Source organism: Pinus tabuliformis, chromosome X, assembly GCF_031772625.1.
Source record: "Pinus tabuliformis cultivar Carrire ecotype Pingquan chromosome X, CPIR1, whole genome shotgun sequence".
Lineage (NCBI taxonomy): Eukaryota > Viridiplantae > Streptophyta > Pinopsida > Pinales > Pinaceae > Pinus > Pinus tabuliformis.
Genome location: NC_142308.1, coordinates 629998715 through 630015073, shown reverse-complemented (window position 1 = coordinate 630015073; position 16359 = coordinate 629998715). Strand labels below are relative to the sequence as shown.

Sequence of the window (16359 nt, the reverse complement as noted above, 5' to 3'; positions counted from 1 at the left end):
ATAGTTGGTGGACCTTACTTGCAGGCGAATGTTTAAAATCCAAGCAGTATTGGGGAGAGCTTTCAGGAGACAGGACGACAGATCCCACTGTGTGGTAGGGCCAGCACAGGGCAGTTTTGCACACACAAATTGGTTCGTGATGTATGGAGTCCAAATATTGATGGCACACAAGGGTCTGAGACATGGTAGAGGTTGGTGCGAGCCACTGTTAGGACTATGCTGCAATCGTTCTGGCTGTGGGATCCACGGACTTCATTGGTTGATTGGACACTTTGTTTCGTGATGAGCAGGATCAGGACAGGGGATGACCCAACTCACACTTGGTTTGACATGCAGGGCAGCATTGAGGCCTTTGTCGCATGGCAAGGCTAGTTCTCCTTGTTGCTGCTATGGATCAGGGTGAGTGTTGGATGGGAAGTTCATGACATCATGGAGATCCATGGGCCAGATGCAATGGGACTTTAGATATTTTGCCATCAGGTCACAGAAGAGGAGGATACAGCTTGCGCGTGATGGGCATCCTGTCATGATCAGAGTTGTGCAGCAGTAACATGGTGGCACCCTTTTTAGACTAGCAAGGGATCCGAGCATCACAGGACTTGGCAGTACAGTTGCCCTTGGGGATGAGCTGATTTCTACAGGGGAAGATCAATCAGATCTTCCTTTGGGCATTGGTGACACGCTGATGGCATGGGCGACTTCATTAGCATGGCAGGTTGGTCAGTAGGAGGATATCAAGGGAAGCCCATGCAAGAGAGACTTCATCCCCACAGGGATTGGGTTGTATCTTCAGGAGTTTACCCTTGGAGTGCAAGAGGTGGACTACTCAGTAGGGAAGCTTCATGGGGAGTTGGACAAAGTCCTACATTATCATGATGCTCTACTTATTGATAGTATGAAGAGGGCTTCTGGTACCTATACCTGTTGGATAGTGAGCGGAGTGTTAAAATCTGAAAATTCTATGCAAAAAATTAAAAATTCTTTGAGGAAACTTGAAAGTTCTATGCAGAAAAATTAATGTACTTTGCAAAAAATTGAATGGTACTTAATGTACTTTGCAAAAAATTGAATGTACTTTGCAGAAAACTAGATTTACTTTGCAGAAAAGTTGAATAGAACTAGATGTACTTTGCAGAATGTGGAATGTACTTTGCAGAAAATTGAATGTTCTATGTTGTTGCAATTACCTAGAATGCAGATTTTTTCTTCAAAACTTTTCAGATCAACAATTGTAAATAGAATATAAACTTAAGGATCATATAAAGACAATCAAGCACAAATATAAGACACTGAGAGTTAGGTACAATGACTAGGAAAAAACCCACTTGGGGAAAACCCAAATGATTCTTCTTCTATTAAATTTCTTCAATTGTCCAGCAGAGTACAGGGAGAAAGAGAGAGAGAATAAGAATGAATAAATTCACCAATGTTTGATCAATTTGCAACTGAAGTGCTCTTGCTCTTTACTAGAAAATCTCCTTCTCTTGATCAAATCTAGTCCTTCACACTTTCTCTAGCTCTTCCCTTGCTCTTACTCTTCACTTGCTCTCACATTTCTCTTGCACACACTCAACACTAACTCTTCTTCCTCACAATGAACATGTTACTCTCAACACTCACTTGCTCTTGCTTAAATAGATGAGAAAGGAGAGGAGTTACAAAATGAATTCATGCCTTGAGCCAATAATAGGAGAATTGAATTCCATGAGGGAGGAGTTACTTGAGGAGAAGTGTAATTCATCCCAAGAATAGAGAGAGGGGTACACTTGTCTTGAGGAGTTACAATTCGAATTAGGGGGGGAGAGAGTTACACTTAGACATGAGAGAATATTTGGTTAGAGTTACAAATCGAATTGAATGAGGGAGTTACAAGTGCATTTAATGAGGAGTTACACTTTTGCCATACATTAAACTAGAGAGTGAGAGTTACATTCTCTTAAGTGTGGAGTTACTATTTTATTCCAAGAAAGAGGCTCGATTTGTCAAGTAAGAGATTCTCAATTTAATTTACTTATTCCATGAGAGAATTCATTTTTATTAATCCATTAAAGGTGAATGACTTTAGATTATTTTATAAATAATAGTATCATAATAATAATAAATTAATAATACTAGTAAGGAAAAAATATTAACTATTGACTTGTATAATCATGATTGATTTGATTTTGAAGTGGATTCCATATGTCAAGATCATCCTTGATCATTTAGACATGACTTTCTATTTTTGGAAAGTCGCTTCCAAATTGACATGTGACTTACTATTTTTGGAAAGTGATTAGAATTGTCATAAATAAAATTTTATTATAGGTGGCCCAAACAGAACTGAAAGATATGATTTCTTCTAGGAGAAATTCATCCCTGAGCTGCCAAATTATAACACTTCCTCTCAGCTAAGGGGGAATTTCTTTCTGCATCAAAGATATTTGCTTCCTCTGATGTCATTCATTCATCTCAGCTCAACTCTGCTCTTAAACATTTGTAACAATTAAGTCCAATCTAAAGAAGCATCATCCACTTGACACAAATTTGGAAAGGAAAGGATCATCACATGTCACATAGACAAGGATTACACTCAACCAAATTTCATCTCAAAAATTAGGTGATAGAACATAGGCATCACATAGACAAGACTCAATCAAATCACACAGATAAGAATCAAACACAACCAAGTGTCAAGTGGTGGAACACCTGCATCCTAGACAAGTCTCACCACACCTATTGGCCAAATAGGTGACTCTTCCCACGTCCCAGACTGTGGGTCAAATACATATTAAGGCCTACTCTTGTGACGCACACTACACAAGAGGTCCCTCATCCTCAGGAGCTTTCTGGCATCATTCCCTAATCATGTGAGCTCTAACAAGGGAAAAGGCAACTAAGTGTTCTCAATCAGTTGTGACTGCTTCCCGGAAGGGTCACATCCATAAATCCAAGTTGCTCTCTAAAGACCAAGAACTTTCCTTTTGGGAAAGGCTAGGTAAGAATGTCAACTATCTGATCATCAGAGGAAATGTGATTAAGCCTCACTGATCTTCTTTGCACCATATCCCAAATATAGTGATACTTGATCTCAATATGCTTGGACTTATCATGAAACACAGGATTTTCTGCAAGACGAATCCCACTCTTATTGTGGCAATATATAATTGTTGTGTTTGTAACTTGCTCAAATAGTTCCCCAAAAAGCTTTCTCAACCAAACTGCCTCACAGCTAGCCATGCTAGCAACAATGTACTCAATGCAACAGACTTCTAATTTCTACTCATCCAAGAGGTCATGGCAAATCGCTAGCTAAAGCAGCACCCGAAAGTGCTCTTTCTATCAGCAAAGTTACCTACCCAATCAGCATCAATATATCCATGAAGTCTTACATTTTCAGCAGTATATTTCAATCCTGGATTGATACTTCCATGCAAGTATATGAATACATGTTTTTCAACAATCCAACGGGCATTAAAGGGATCAATCATATGCTGACTTAAAGTGTTTACAGCAAAGCATATGTCACGCCTAGTGTTTACCAAAAACATCAAAGCACCAATGGGTTGTCTATACTCTGTGAGATTTGCTAGACTAGGTCTTGCAGCTTCGCCACATAATTTCTTAAAGTTCATTTCCATAGGAGTATGCATGGACTTACATTCTACCATAGCAAATCTTTCAAGAAGTTTAACAACATATTTTCCTTGAGAAAGATAAATTTCACCGGGTCTTTGCCAAACCTCTAGACTTAAAAAGTAATGCACCAAACCAAGGTCTTTCATTTCAAATTCAAAAGCTAATCCCTCTTAGACTAGAGAATAAGAGGTTCTCCTCCCGTCAAAAATAAATCATCAACATACAATACCATAATCAAATGTATACCTTGGACTATCTTGAAGTAGAGGTTTAGGTCTGCGCTACCTCTTGTGAAACCAAGCTTTATCAGGTAGCTACCAATGTGAGCATACCAAGCTCTTGGAGCTTGCTTCACCATATAAGGCTTTCCTCACTCTACATACATGAGTTTCCCTGTCATGCTCTTCAAAGCCTTGTGGTTGTTCCACAAATACCTCTTCCTTGAGGAAGCCATGCAAGAAAGCAATTTTCACATCCATTTCTTGAAGAATCCATTCCTGGCTAGCAGCTAAGGCAACAACAAATGGAATAGTAGTATATCGAGCTATCGGTGCAAAAATCTCATCATAATCTATTCCCTCTTTCTGAGAGAAACCTCTAGCTACAAATCTAGCCTTATATTTTTCAATACTGTCATCTGCACCATGTTTAATCTTAAACAACCATTTGGAAGTGACAACAAATTTACCTTGAGGTTTAGGGACCACTTCCTAGACATCATTCTGGATGATGGTCTCGTATTCTTCAATCATGGCATCTTTCCAGAGTTGTTCTTTTGCAGCTTCTTCAAAGGTGCATGGTTCTACCTGAATGATGTTGCTCATGGCAGCAACATACCCTTGAAACCGACTTGGCTTTTTACTTTCTCTGAACGTTCCTCTTGGGGCAGCATCTTGCAAGGTATCTCGCAGCCATAGTGGTCTCTTTCTGGTAGGAGGATCACGTTGTGGAGGATCTAGAGGATCCATGGAACCCATTAGATTATTAGCAAGTTTATTCTCAAGTTCCAGTTTAGACTTAGATGCAGCCTCTTTTTCATTAACAACTTGTCTTTCAGCAATGGCAGGAGGAGGAAAGCCTCTTTCTTTTCTAAGAGTTGCATCTTCATCAAATGTTACGTCTCTGCTAAACTCTATAGTTCTTTGACCAGGTACATAAATTCTATAAGCTTTTGAATTATCACAATAACCAACAAGCGTACCTTTCTTACCTGAAACTTTCAGCTTGTTCCTTTTCTCTTTTGGCACATGGAAGTATACAGGACAGCCAAAGATTCTCAAATGACTCACCTCAGGCCTTTTACCAGTGAAGAATTCTTCAGGAGTCTTATTGTTTAAAGCCTGATGAGGAGTTTTGTTTTGCACATAAACAATGGTATTTGCAGCTTCTCCCCACAAAAACTTTGGTAGTTTTTTATCATGCAGCATGGCTCTGACTGCTTCCATAATGGTTCTATTCTTCCTCTCAGCCACACCATTTTGTTGTGGATTGTACGACACAGTGGTTTCTTTTTTTATTCTGGCGTCTTTGCAAAGATCATTAAAATCATTGGAGGTGAACTCACCCCCATTATCAGATTTGAAAGCTTTGATCAGCTTTCCAGATTGATTTTCAATCAAAATCTTGAAATCTTTGAACATGTCAAATCCTTCCCCTTACTTTTTCAAAAAGAATATACATGTCTTGCGAGAAAAATCATCAACAAAAATCATGAAATACAAGTAGCCACCAAGAGAAGTAACAGGCATAGATCCACATAAATCAAAATGTATGAGCTGAAATATCTTACTAGTTTTTGTTCTGCTTGAAGGGAATGGTCCTTTTATATGCTTTCCACTTGCACATCCTGGGCAAACTCCTTCATGATCCATTATGATCTCAGGCATTCCAAAAACCATCTTCCTGTAAGGCTTCGTAGTGTAGGTGAGCAAATCTTCTATGCCATAGCTCACACTAAAGATCGGTATCATGGACCAGTGCATGAATGGGTTTACCATTGACTTTGTAAAGCCCTTCACATCTTGGTCCAAGAGTAAAGGCTTCTCTCATACTTGAGCTCAAAGGTCAGGTTAGAACTTTTCCATTAATAAAAGCAACTTTCATTCTTTTATTTTCTAGAGCAGATATGGATATAAGATTCTTTTTCAAACCAAGTACAGACAAAACTTCTTGCAAACAAATACATTTGGAATCATCTAACTGAAATGAAACTGGTCCATAACCTTTAACTTGGTGAGTAGAATTATCTCCAAGGATAACATTTAAATTAGTCCCTCTCAACTAGATTAGAGAGTGCCTCTTTGTAACCAGTAAAATGTTTGGAAGCATGGTCTAAGGACATACACAGAAAGAGTAGTAGTCGTACCTATAGACCCGCAATAGCTAGAGAACTACAATAAGGAGATGGCCAAGGCGAAGCGGTTAATTCTCAATGGAGTTCGAGCTCATGCAGTTTCAAACATTGCGGTCAAGAATACAGCCAAAGAGATGTGGGATGCTCTTGCATCACTCTACCAGAATTCTTCTGAGAATCAGAAGATGTTCCTGAAGGAGCAGCTGAGAACCACTAGGATGCAGAAGGGAGAAGGCATTACCCCCTACCTCACCAGGATTCAGGGTGTCTAGAATGAGCTTGCCGTAGTTGGAGAGACACCTCAAGAGGTTGAGTTGGTGTGTGTAGCTATCATCAGTTTCACCGAGGAGTAGGCTACTTTTGTCCAAGGTGTTACTGGACGAGATCAGCTACTAGGTTGGGATCGACTATGGGCAGATTTCACGCAGGAGGAGATGCGACTTGCTCTAGTCAAGAGTAGTCTCAATGGCAACAGCAGAGGATCAAAGAGTGTGAAGGAGGAGGAGAATGTAGCCCTTACATCAAAGGGAAAGGCAAAAAAAGGTCCCAGTCAGGGACAAGGCTCATAGGGAGGAAAAAAGAAAAAGAAGGATCTGTTGAAGATCAATTGCTTCAAGTGTGGTGAGTTTCGTCGCTACAATACCCAATGTCCTCAGAGGAAGAAGGGCAAGAAGGAGAAGCAAAAGCAGGTAGTAGCTTCGGCAGAGATAGATAATTTGTCTTCCAAATTAGAGGATGAATTTGCTTTGTATGTAGCTATACCTCTAGGATAGAGGTGGTGTAAAGTTTTGTAGATGTTCTATGCTAAGAGCAATTTCACTTTTCTCACAGCAATCATACAAGTAGTTAAGCAAAATGCAGATAGAACATATAAGCAGATCTTACAGAAGACAAATCAGAAACAAGAAAAATGTGTGTGTTCGTTTCGGCGGTCAACAGGATGCTTCAACCAGCAAAGTCTCCTTTGGTCAGCCAGCCCAGATGTGTCACAAGATCCCTCCAACTAGTAGATGAGTCAACCCAAGTCAATTCTACAAAAAGTCAACGTTGTCCTGAAAAGTCAACGCAGGGGCAGCAAGCTAAAAGTCAACGCAGCAGCAAAACGGTCAACCCTTTGACCTCGATTTTTGTGCCAGATAGTACGGCCTTCAAAAATCGAACTTTCCACCAATTTTCAGCTTGATTGGACCAAGCGTTGACCAAAGTCAACGCTGGTCAAACTTTCTACGAAACCCTAGCAGCAGAAACCCTAGCAGCAGAAAATCCGTACGGTCTGTCCTCTTCGTCCTTCCCACGTGTGGCTGAAATTCGTCCTCCAGGTAGCGTACTCTCTAAGATGAGAGAGGAAGATGTGAGTTGAGTTGTGATAAAATTCTCTCCAACTTTTCCTGTATATATATCCATCAATGAGGGTGTGTGACACATCTGTTGGGCATGTGAGCCTACATTACAAAACTGGCTGACCTTGCACATATAATTTATTAAGAATAATAAATTCACAATATAAGTTCTGCTCATCGGATTAAGACTATTTTTATATGGATTTTACACCTCTCAGAAAGAGGAATCCAACAAAAATATTAGCCTCTTAATCTGAGCATCAGAACATGGAGTTTGGACCTAGTTGTCCAAATTTAACACTCCCTCTCAACTAGGGAGAACTCCATTTATTAGTGCAATCAACATCGTGAGTCATCCCGCCGAAACTTGCTTTGCTGGCTTCTTTATTTCAGAACAGAAGTGGGTCAGTCACAAAGACATCATTCCCCGACTGACATAATCAGTCCAGAGGTCCCAGACCTCACAAATCTTGATCCCAGATCAAGAGGTTGGACCATGCCATCCTAGATAGAGAGTACGGCAATCTCTGATGCGTCCATCAGTCTTTGCTAATAGTCTCTAGCTTTTCCACACCTCATTGGCCAAATGAGAGGTACTTCCCATGAGCCCTGAACTCAATGGGTAGGATGCATACAGGGCACAGATTAAATGAGTGGCGAACCAGCTCAATAATCACAAGGGTGGGGCAGAAGCATTATGAGTGCTTATAGCTTCGAGAAGCTATCCCCAAAGCCCCCCAGAGCTCCCAGAGCTCATCGTCCAACAGGACCCACATCATAGGGTCTTTCCACGACACCAAGACTCTCACGGAAGGTTAGGAACTTGACCTTCCCCAGGGGCTTAGTGAGAATATCCGCGACCTGCTCATCAGTTCCTATATGATCGAGCCTTACGGCGCCTCGCTGTACCATATCCCGGATAAAGTGGTACCTGATATCAATATGCTTGGATCGGTCGTGGAACACAGGATTCTCAGTCATACGAATCCCACTCTGATTATCACAGAGTATTACAGTGGTATCTAGCACATGTTGGAACAGCTCACTAAAGAGCTTCCTCAACCAAACTGCTTCACAACAGGCCATACTAGCAGCAATGTATTCGGCCTCCGCGGTGCTCAAAGCCACCGACTTCTGCTTCCTGCTCATCCATGAGATCGAAGCAGAACCAAGATTGAAACAGCATCCAGATGTGCTCTTACGATCCACCACACTGCCAGCCCAATCGGCATCAGTATATCCCGGAGTATCACACTCCCGGCAGTGTATCTCAGCCCATGGTTTATCGTGCCCTGAAGATATCTCAAAAGATTCTTGGCACCAACCCAGTGAAAATGATGAGGCTCAACCATCTGTTGGCTCAAAGTATTCACTGCAAAACATATGTCCGGACGGGTGTTCACTAAGAACATCAAAGCTCCTATGAGTTGACGATACTCAGTAGGATTGGCCAAGATAGGCCCTGCAGCGCTGCCACTCAACTTCTTAAAGTTGAGTTCCATTGGTGTCGACACGGACTTACAGTCCACCATCCCAAATCTTTCCAGAAGCTTCACAATATACTTTCCTTGAGAAAGGAAAATCTCTCCAGGTCTCTGCCAGACCTCTAGGCCTAGGAAATAGAGCATCAGTCCTAGGTCTTTCATCTCGAACTCAGCAGCAAGCTCCCTCTTACATTGATGAATGAGAGGGTCACCACCTGTCAGGAAGAGGTCGTCCACATACAGCACTAGAATGAGAGGCTTTCCTTCCACAACCTTAAAGTAAAGGTTTGGATCAGCATTGCTTCGAGTGAAGCCCAGCTTCATCAAGTAACTATCCATCCTTTCATACCAAGCTCTGGGTGCTTGCTTTAACCCATAGAGGGCTTTCTTCAACCTGCAGACATAAGTGTCTCGATCTTGAACTTCAAATCCCAGAGGTTGTTCTACATACACCTCTTCCTTTATTGCACCATGCAGAAAAACGGTCTTGACATCCATCTGATGAAGACTCCATCCTTGCGTAGCAGCAAGGGTTATGATGGATCGGATGGTGGTATATCGAGCCACAGGTGCAAATATATCGTCATAGTCAATTCTCAATCATCATGGATCTGCACCTCAATGACTGTAATGTTGCTCTCATTATACAGCATCACATTGCTACCCCAAATCAACAAGAATGACAGATCTGGTCTTTTCATTGTAATATACTCCTAGTGGAGATTCATATCTTCTTTGCTGTCTATGCATCATCACGCTACATGCTACCCATGCTGCCTTTGCATCATCACGTTGCAACACTACAACACAGTCAGATCTACACTAATTGAGGCTTACGATCACCCAATCAAGCCTCCAAATTTGCTCCCACAGGTTGCCCAACCATCTGATCCAAAACTGATCAAATTCCTTGACCCAACACAAGGCATAAATTGTTGTTCCAATCTGTTTTCGCTGTTGCTCCTAATTGTGACTGGTTAGGGCATCCATATGTTGCAACAGCCCTTAACCAAGTCACCAAACAGCCTTCAAAAACTACGTGCTACCCTTGTATAAGTCCTCTGCATCCACGCTGTTGATTAGGGCTCAATCTAGCCCCAAAACAGTCCCACGCAATGCCTTTTCAGTGGGGTAAGGGCCTGCGGCCTACCACAGGTGGCTTCCTGTACCCACGGCCTGTTGAAACAGAGTTTCCAGCCCGCACATAATATTCAAATCAACCCAGAATTTTGTCTCCTTTATTGAGGCCTTTCTGCTGGTTTAATTTTCACTCCAAAACAGTCATAGGAGTGACCTAAACGTCCCCTCTTCCTTCACTGGAAATGCCCTTACCTGCACCCAATAAAATAGAGATTTAGGGCCCAATATACTGCAGATTTAGGGCTCCTATTCTTAGCGTGTAAGGGCCTCTTGGGACAGCGTATGAGGGCTCTTTAGAACTGCGGATTCTCCTCTAGATCTCTCTGTCCACAAAACCCAAACACGTGGAGAGAGTGCAGTGGTAGTCTCCCTCTTAATGCCAGCTTCTCTGCAGAATTCTTTGAACTCATTTGACTCATATTCAGTGCCATTGTCAGTCCTCAAAATCTTGATCTTCTTTCCGGTCATATTTTCCACCAAGGCTTTGAAGGTACGGAACCACATGAAAGCCTCATCCTTCTTTTTCAAGAAGTATATCCAGGTTTTGCGAGAGAAGTCATCAGTAAATGTCATATAGTAAGAACATCCCCCCAGGGATGTTACAGGCAACATACCAGAAAGATCAGAATGGACCAGTTGCAATATCTCAGATGTCTTTGTGACACTTGAGGGAAAGGTCCCCTTGTATGTTTTCCTTCAGCCCTTACATACACCTTTATGATTATTTCCAAAATCAGGCAGCCCTTCATGTTTATGATCTTATAATGCTGCCTATGCATCATCATCATGCTGTCCTATATATCATTGTCACATCACAGCCATATAAATCACTGTCATACAAGAATCACTTCCATACATCAAGAAACATTGTCCAAATATCACTAAAGTCGCTGCCCAAACATTATTGTCATAGGAACAAATATCTCTTCCATATATCATCTCCATTTGTCAAGAGAACAATATCACTGCTATGCATAACTGTTATAAGAGTAAGTGACACTACAATGAGTGCAGAAGATCACTGTCAAAAACTCTGTCATATTGTCATATTTCACTGTCATACGTACAGAAGATGGGGTCTGATAATAAGCCCACTTGACTACCCTTAAGCTCTTCCATATATCCATTTTTAAGACTCCAAATCATCTACCTTCTAACAGCCCTTGTTGTCCTTCTCAAGGGACTATACTTGGAGCTTTACCAAGCATCTTCTTACAGCCCATTATACCAGAATTGCAAACTGTCTAATCTGGACCATAGTATCTGGCAAATTCATCATTATAAAAGACAAGCACATACCTGTGATAGACGTCATATTTCTGTCCACAACTACATTTTGACCAATGCACAGGACCCTGAAATTTCGGCCCTGGTTAGGGCTTTCTGTGGCTTCTACGACAGCCCACTATACAGCCTTCAAACCTCTTTAATTCCTACGTTGATGGTTAAGGGTACTGCGGCCTTCTTCCTGCTCCTTGCTCGGCCTCTCGGCCCTCTCAAAACAGACTTTTGTCCCATTGTAAAACTCAAAATCACTCAACGGCCTGTGCATAGAGAATAACCCTTGCATTTATGCTCAGAACTCCTCTTTACAAGCTCAGCTAGCCTCCTTCCTTACTTGGCCAATCAGATCATAAACAAAAGACACAGAAATACTCCTCTTCGCACTTTGGCCAGAGCCTTAAGCCTGCAGATACCTCTTCATCACTACGACTTGACTCTTCATGACTGCAGCCTCATGTCCTTATGACTGCGGCTTCCTTTACTGCCTAAACATATCCTCTACAGCTGCGCTGTATATCTTTCCGTTACAACGTATATCATTGATAGCGTATATAATCCTCTATGTACAGCGACACAAAGGCATCCATTGACTTCGATTAGGGCATGATTATTTCGATGATGATTGCTATAGATAGAGTTTGTCTTCACCTCAGCTCTGATACCATGTAAAGTTTTGTAGATGTTCTATGCTAAGAGCAATTTCACTTTTCTCACAGCAATCATACAAGTAGTTAAGCAAAATGCAGATAGAACATATAAGCAGATCTTACAGAAGACAAATCAGAAACAAGAAAAATGTGTGTGTTCGTTTCGGCGGTCAACAGGATGCTTCAACCAGCAAAGTCTCCTTTGGTCAGCCAGCCCAGATGTGTCACAAGATCCCTCCAACTAGTAGATGAGTCAACCCAAGTCAATTCTACAAAAAGTCAACGCTGTCCTGAAAAGTCAACGCAGGGGCAGCAAGCTAAAAGTCAACGCAGCAGCAAAACGGTCAACCCTTTGACCTCGATTTTTGTGCCAGATAGTACGGCCTTCAAAAATCGAACTTTCCACCAATTTTCAGCTTGATTGGACCAAGCGTTGACCAAAGTCAACGCTGGTCAAACTTTCTGCGAAACCCTAGCAGCAGAAACCCTAGCAGCAGAAAATCCGTACGGTCTGTCCTCTTCGTCCTTCCCACGTGTGGCTGAAATTCGTCCTCCAGGTAGCGTACTCTCTAAGATGAGAGAGGAAGATGTGAGTTGAGTTGTGATAAAATTCTCTCCAACTTTTCCTGTATATATATCCATCAATGAGGGTGTGTGACACATCTGTTGGGCATGTGAGCCTACATTACAAAACTGGCTGACCTTGCACATATAATTTATTAAGAATAATAAATTCACAATATAAGTTCTGCTCATCGGATTAAGACTATTTTTATATGGATTTTACACCTCTCAGAAAGAGGAATCCAACAAAAATATTAGCCTCTTAATCTGAGCATCAGAACATGGAGTTTGGACCTAGTTGTCCAAATTTAACAGGTGGGGAGACATTGAGCTCTAGACTCCAGAGTTGCACAGAGCTGGGAAAGATCCTTCGAGGAGAGCATCGGACAAGTGTTTCCTCTTGGATCAATACCCTTTCTATAGGGGCCCACAGTATTCAGTAGCAAATGGATCAGTGTTGAGGTTGGCACAGTCAGATCTTGAGCAACAGTTGCAGTGCTAATTGCAGCCAAATGTCGAGAGGCACAAAGCAGTTGCAGTGTAGATAGTTACTCAGTGGACAGTGCAGAGGCTAATAGCATTCAGAAACTCAGGAAGCAGTTGCGGAGCCACTACAGTGGCACAGTTGATTCAGAGATTTGTTCTCAATTGTAGTATTTACAGCAGCAGCAGCATGAGATCAGCGACAGCACAGAGCAGAGTTGGCAATAATACAAGTGGCACAGTACAATGTTAGCAGCAACGCAGATGCAGTATGGTTCAGCTACAGAGTGGCAAATGAATCAAAGTTGCACAGTAGCATGGTGGACAGTGGCAGTTTCTCACAGTTGTCAGACATCAGCAGCGTGTCTGGGAGGATGTTATGAGATTGTCTAGAACACCTTCCTCGCTAAGAGGGAGTGTTAGTTTTTTATGGTTGGGTAGCATCAGACAAGTGTTCTAGTCTTGACTTTGGTCAAAGAGGCTTAGAAGCACTAGAACTCTAGAACCCAGGAAAAAATTTTAATGGTTGGGTAGCATCAGACAAGTGTTCTAGTCTTGACTTTGGTCAAAGAGGCATAGAAGCACTAGAACTCTAGAACCTAGAAAACGCTTCAAGAGAAAACACCTAGAGATGGCTCAATTAAGTTAATTAATCAATAATTAAAAATTTCCCAAGTCTAACTTAGGAAAAGTGATTGATTAACAGGAATTAATTGATAAAGGTGAGATTTCTCTAGAAACTCACATGGACCAACTTAGAGATTATCTTAGTCGTTGATAAGGATTTAATCATGGTCGTTGGTGAGCCAACGAGAGATTATAAGAGGAGGTCAATGGGGATGGAGCAAGACACACGAGAGATTGATTTTCCTTGACAGATCAAGCTATCTAGCAGCGACAGCAGAGCAAGGAAGAGGAGTTCGAGCCAGAGGGGAAGCAAAGTCAGTGAGGGGCAGAGATAGTGATTCCGAAGGAGATTCAAGTCCCAGAGAGGCAGCAGCGAGTAACAAAAGTATTCCACAATGAAGTTGCGTAGTAGCTTCAGCAGAGCAATTCAATTTAGCTGAGAGGGGGGTAAATTTAGCTTCCAGAGGTTAGGAGAGTCACTTCCAGTAGCATATACAGGCAGGACGACTTGGTCTATGGCTGATCTAAGCCACACATGTGAGGGCCTATGCAAAGGCAGCGCAAAAGGGCCTACACAAGGGTTGGACGACCAGTTTTTAGAGGGAGCCAGAGGCCAGGATTGCTCGTGGAGTGAGAGAATTTTCTCTCTAATTATTTTTGTCAAATATTTGCTGATTAGATAGCCAATTGGGCATCCATAGATTGTACTCATATTTTCACTGTTGCATAATAATAAAACCCTCATCTATTGCACCGGTTTTCTTGCATTGGGTTCTTGCGAGGACAATTCTAAAAATAACTGTCAAATTTTTATGTGTCCGTGAATCTATATTTCTCAATTCCTGTTTATTTTCCGCAACATTTTTATTTGTGAAGAATTGCAATGTGATTTATTCGTTGTTTTCTGTAACAAATAAACTGCGTTATTGATCAGTTAGAAGAATAAATTTCCAGTTGCTACAATTTAAGGAAAATTCCATTTTATTTGATCTAAAAACCAACCGAATGTGATCTCAAGACCTCCAACTTCAAACCACATTAGCTCTGATTCCATGTTGGAAAATCGGGAGGCCTATAGTTTAATTTAGATTTTCCTTTCCATAGTAATTACTTGTGAATTTAATTTGTTTCTTTATTAAGCTTTATTCTGATTTTTTCATCAAACAATTACCATAACATGGAGATCACAAAAACAAAAGAACACAGGATATAGGCTCCAAGCTAAGTCAAAACCCCTCCAAGGGGAAAAACCCAAAAACTTAAGACCCATAAACACAGAAAACTTCAACCTCTAGATGCCAAGTAAAACCTTCCTTCTTTCCAACAAATTCATCAGCAAGAGACCAACAACAAGAGATGTACCAAGGCAAAACTTCCACAAATTCTGGCTCAAGAAGAAATCCTCTCTTTCAAACTTTAGTGATCCACTTCTTCTCTGCTCTTTTTGTGATATTTTAGACCATCGATCCATTAAGTGAGTGTCTCCAAATGAGCTCCATCTTCCCTCTATTTATACAGCTCAAAGGGGTGTGAATAAACATGTCCATTGGGGCAAGACCGACTCGGCACCTAGAGGGGTTTTTGACCCAAAATTCCATATTTGAAAATTCTTTTTCTTTTTCTTTTATAATAGGTCCAAATAGGACTTTGACTCTTTGACTCAAAAACCTAGAAGCATGAAGAACATGCTTAATAATTTTTCTTTTTCATTTCTTTTGCTTTTTACATAAAACATAATGGTACAAATTATGAAGACCAAACTCAGTTACGTTCTCCAACAACTGTTACAGAGTTGATTTTTTTGTTATTTGGAGCTCATTTTCTTCTCAACATTTGGAGAGTTTCTCAAGGTATTTCATACAATCTATTCTTATTCTATTTTTCTCCAAAAAATGTTGTTTTTCCCTAGAAATTAAAAAATCCTAGGGTTTTCTATCCAGATTCTTATTTGTTGCTGCAAAAGTTTCCATGGCCCCTAAAAACTAGAATGATCCAGCATGGGTTCATTGCCATTTAGATGAACATGGGGTAAAAATATGCAACTTTGTGGGAAGAAAGTTAACGATGGCAAGAACCATAGAAATAAAAAACACCTAGCACATTGGTGAGGCCAAATAAAAACTTGAAAAGAAATCTCTAATGATCTTCAAACAGAGAGGCTAAGTCTAATCGAAGCCTACCAAGCAAAGAAGGGAAAAAACAAGAGACTTAAAAAAGACATAGGAAAAAGTCAAAAAGATGATACTGCTTTTAGTGACCCTAATTTTGAAAGATGTATGCCTAATTTGAAGATTCCTCCAAGTTTCCTATTAGAGTTGGAAATGAACATGCTTCTAGCCTTAGTTCAAGTAGTTTGAAGAGGGCACATAAATGGGTTGACTCTTTCCTTATACCTTGCACCACCCATGGTGCTCAACCCACCATTGGTGCTAAATGGAAGAAGATAGAAAAAGAGATTGCATGTGAATGCATTGCTAGATGGTGGTATGATGCTAACATATATTTTAATGCTACTAATTATGCATATTATCAGCCTATGATTGATGTAATAGCTTCATGTGGTCTGAGCTTAAAAAGCCCTAACTTTCATGATATCAAGGGGTCATTTCTACAAAATGAAGCCCAAAGAATATATGAGTACCTCATAGAGTTCAAACAATCATGGACCAAAACAAGGTGCACAATTATGTCTGATGGATGGACTGATGATAGATCCTACACCATTTTAAATTTCTTAATTGCTTGCCCAAAAGGCACCATGTTTCTCAAATTTGTGGATGCATCTAATCAGGTGAAGGATGCATAATTATTATTTCGTC

At 40.9% G+C, this 16359-nt stretch overlaps 1 protein-coding gene across 1 annotated transcript in view; it reads right to left on the bottom strand.

Moving 5' to 3' along the window:
- The window catches only part of LOC149141575 (diaminopimelate epimerase family protein), a 253730-nt gene that overhangs the window by 208310 nt on the left and 29061 nt on the right, over positions 1-16359 (bottom strand). The window lies entirely within an intron of this gene.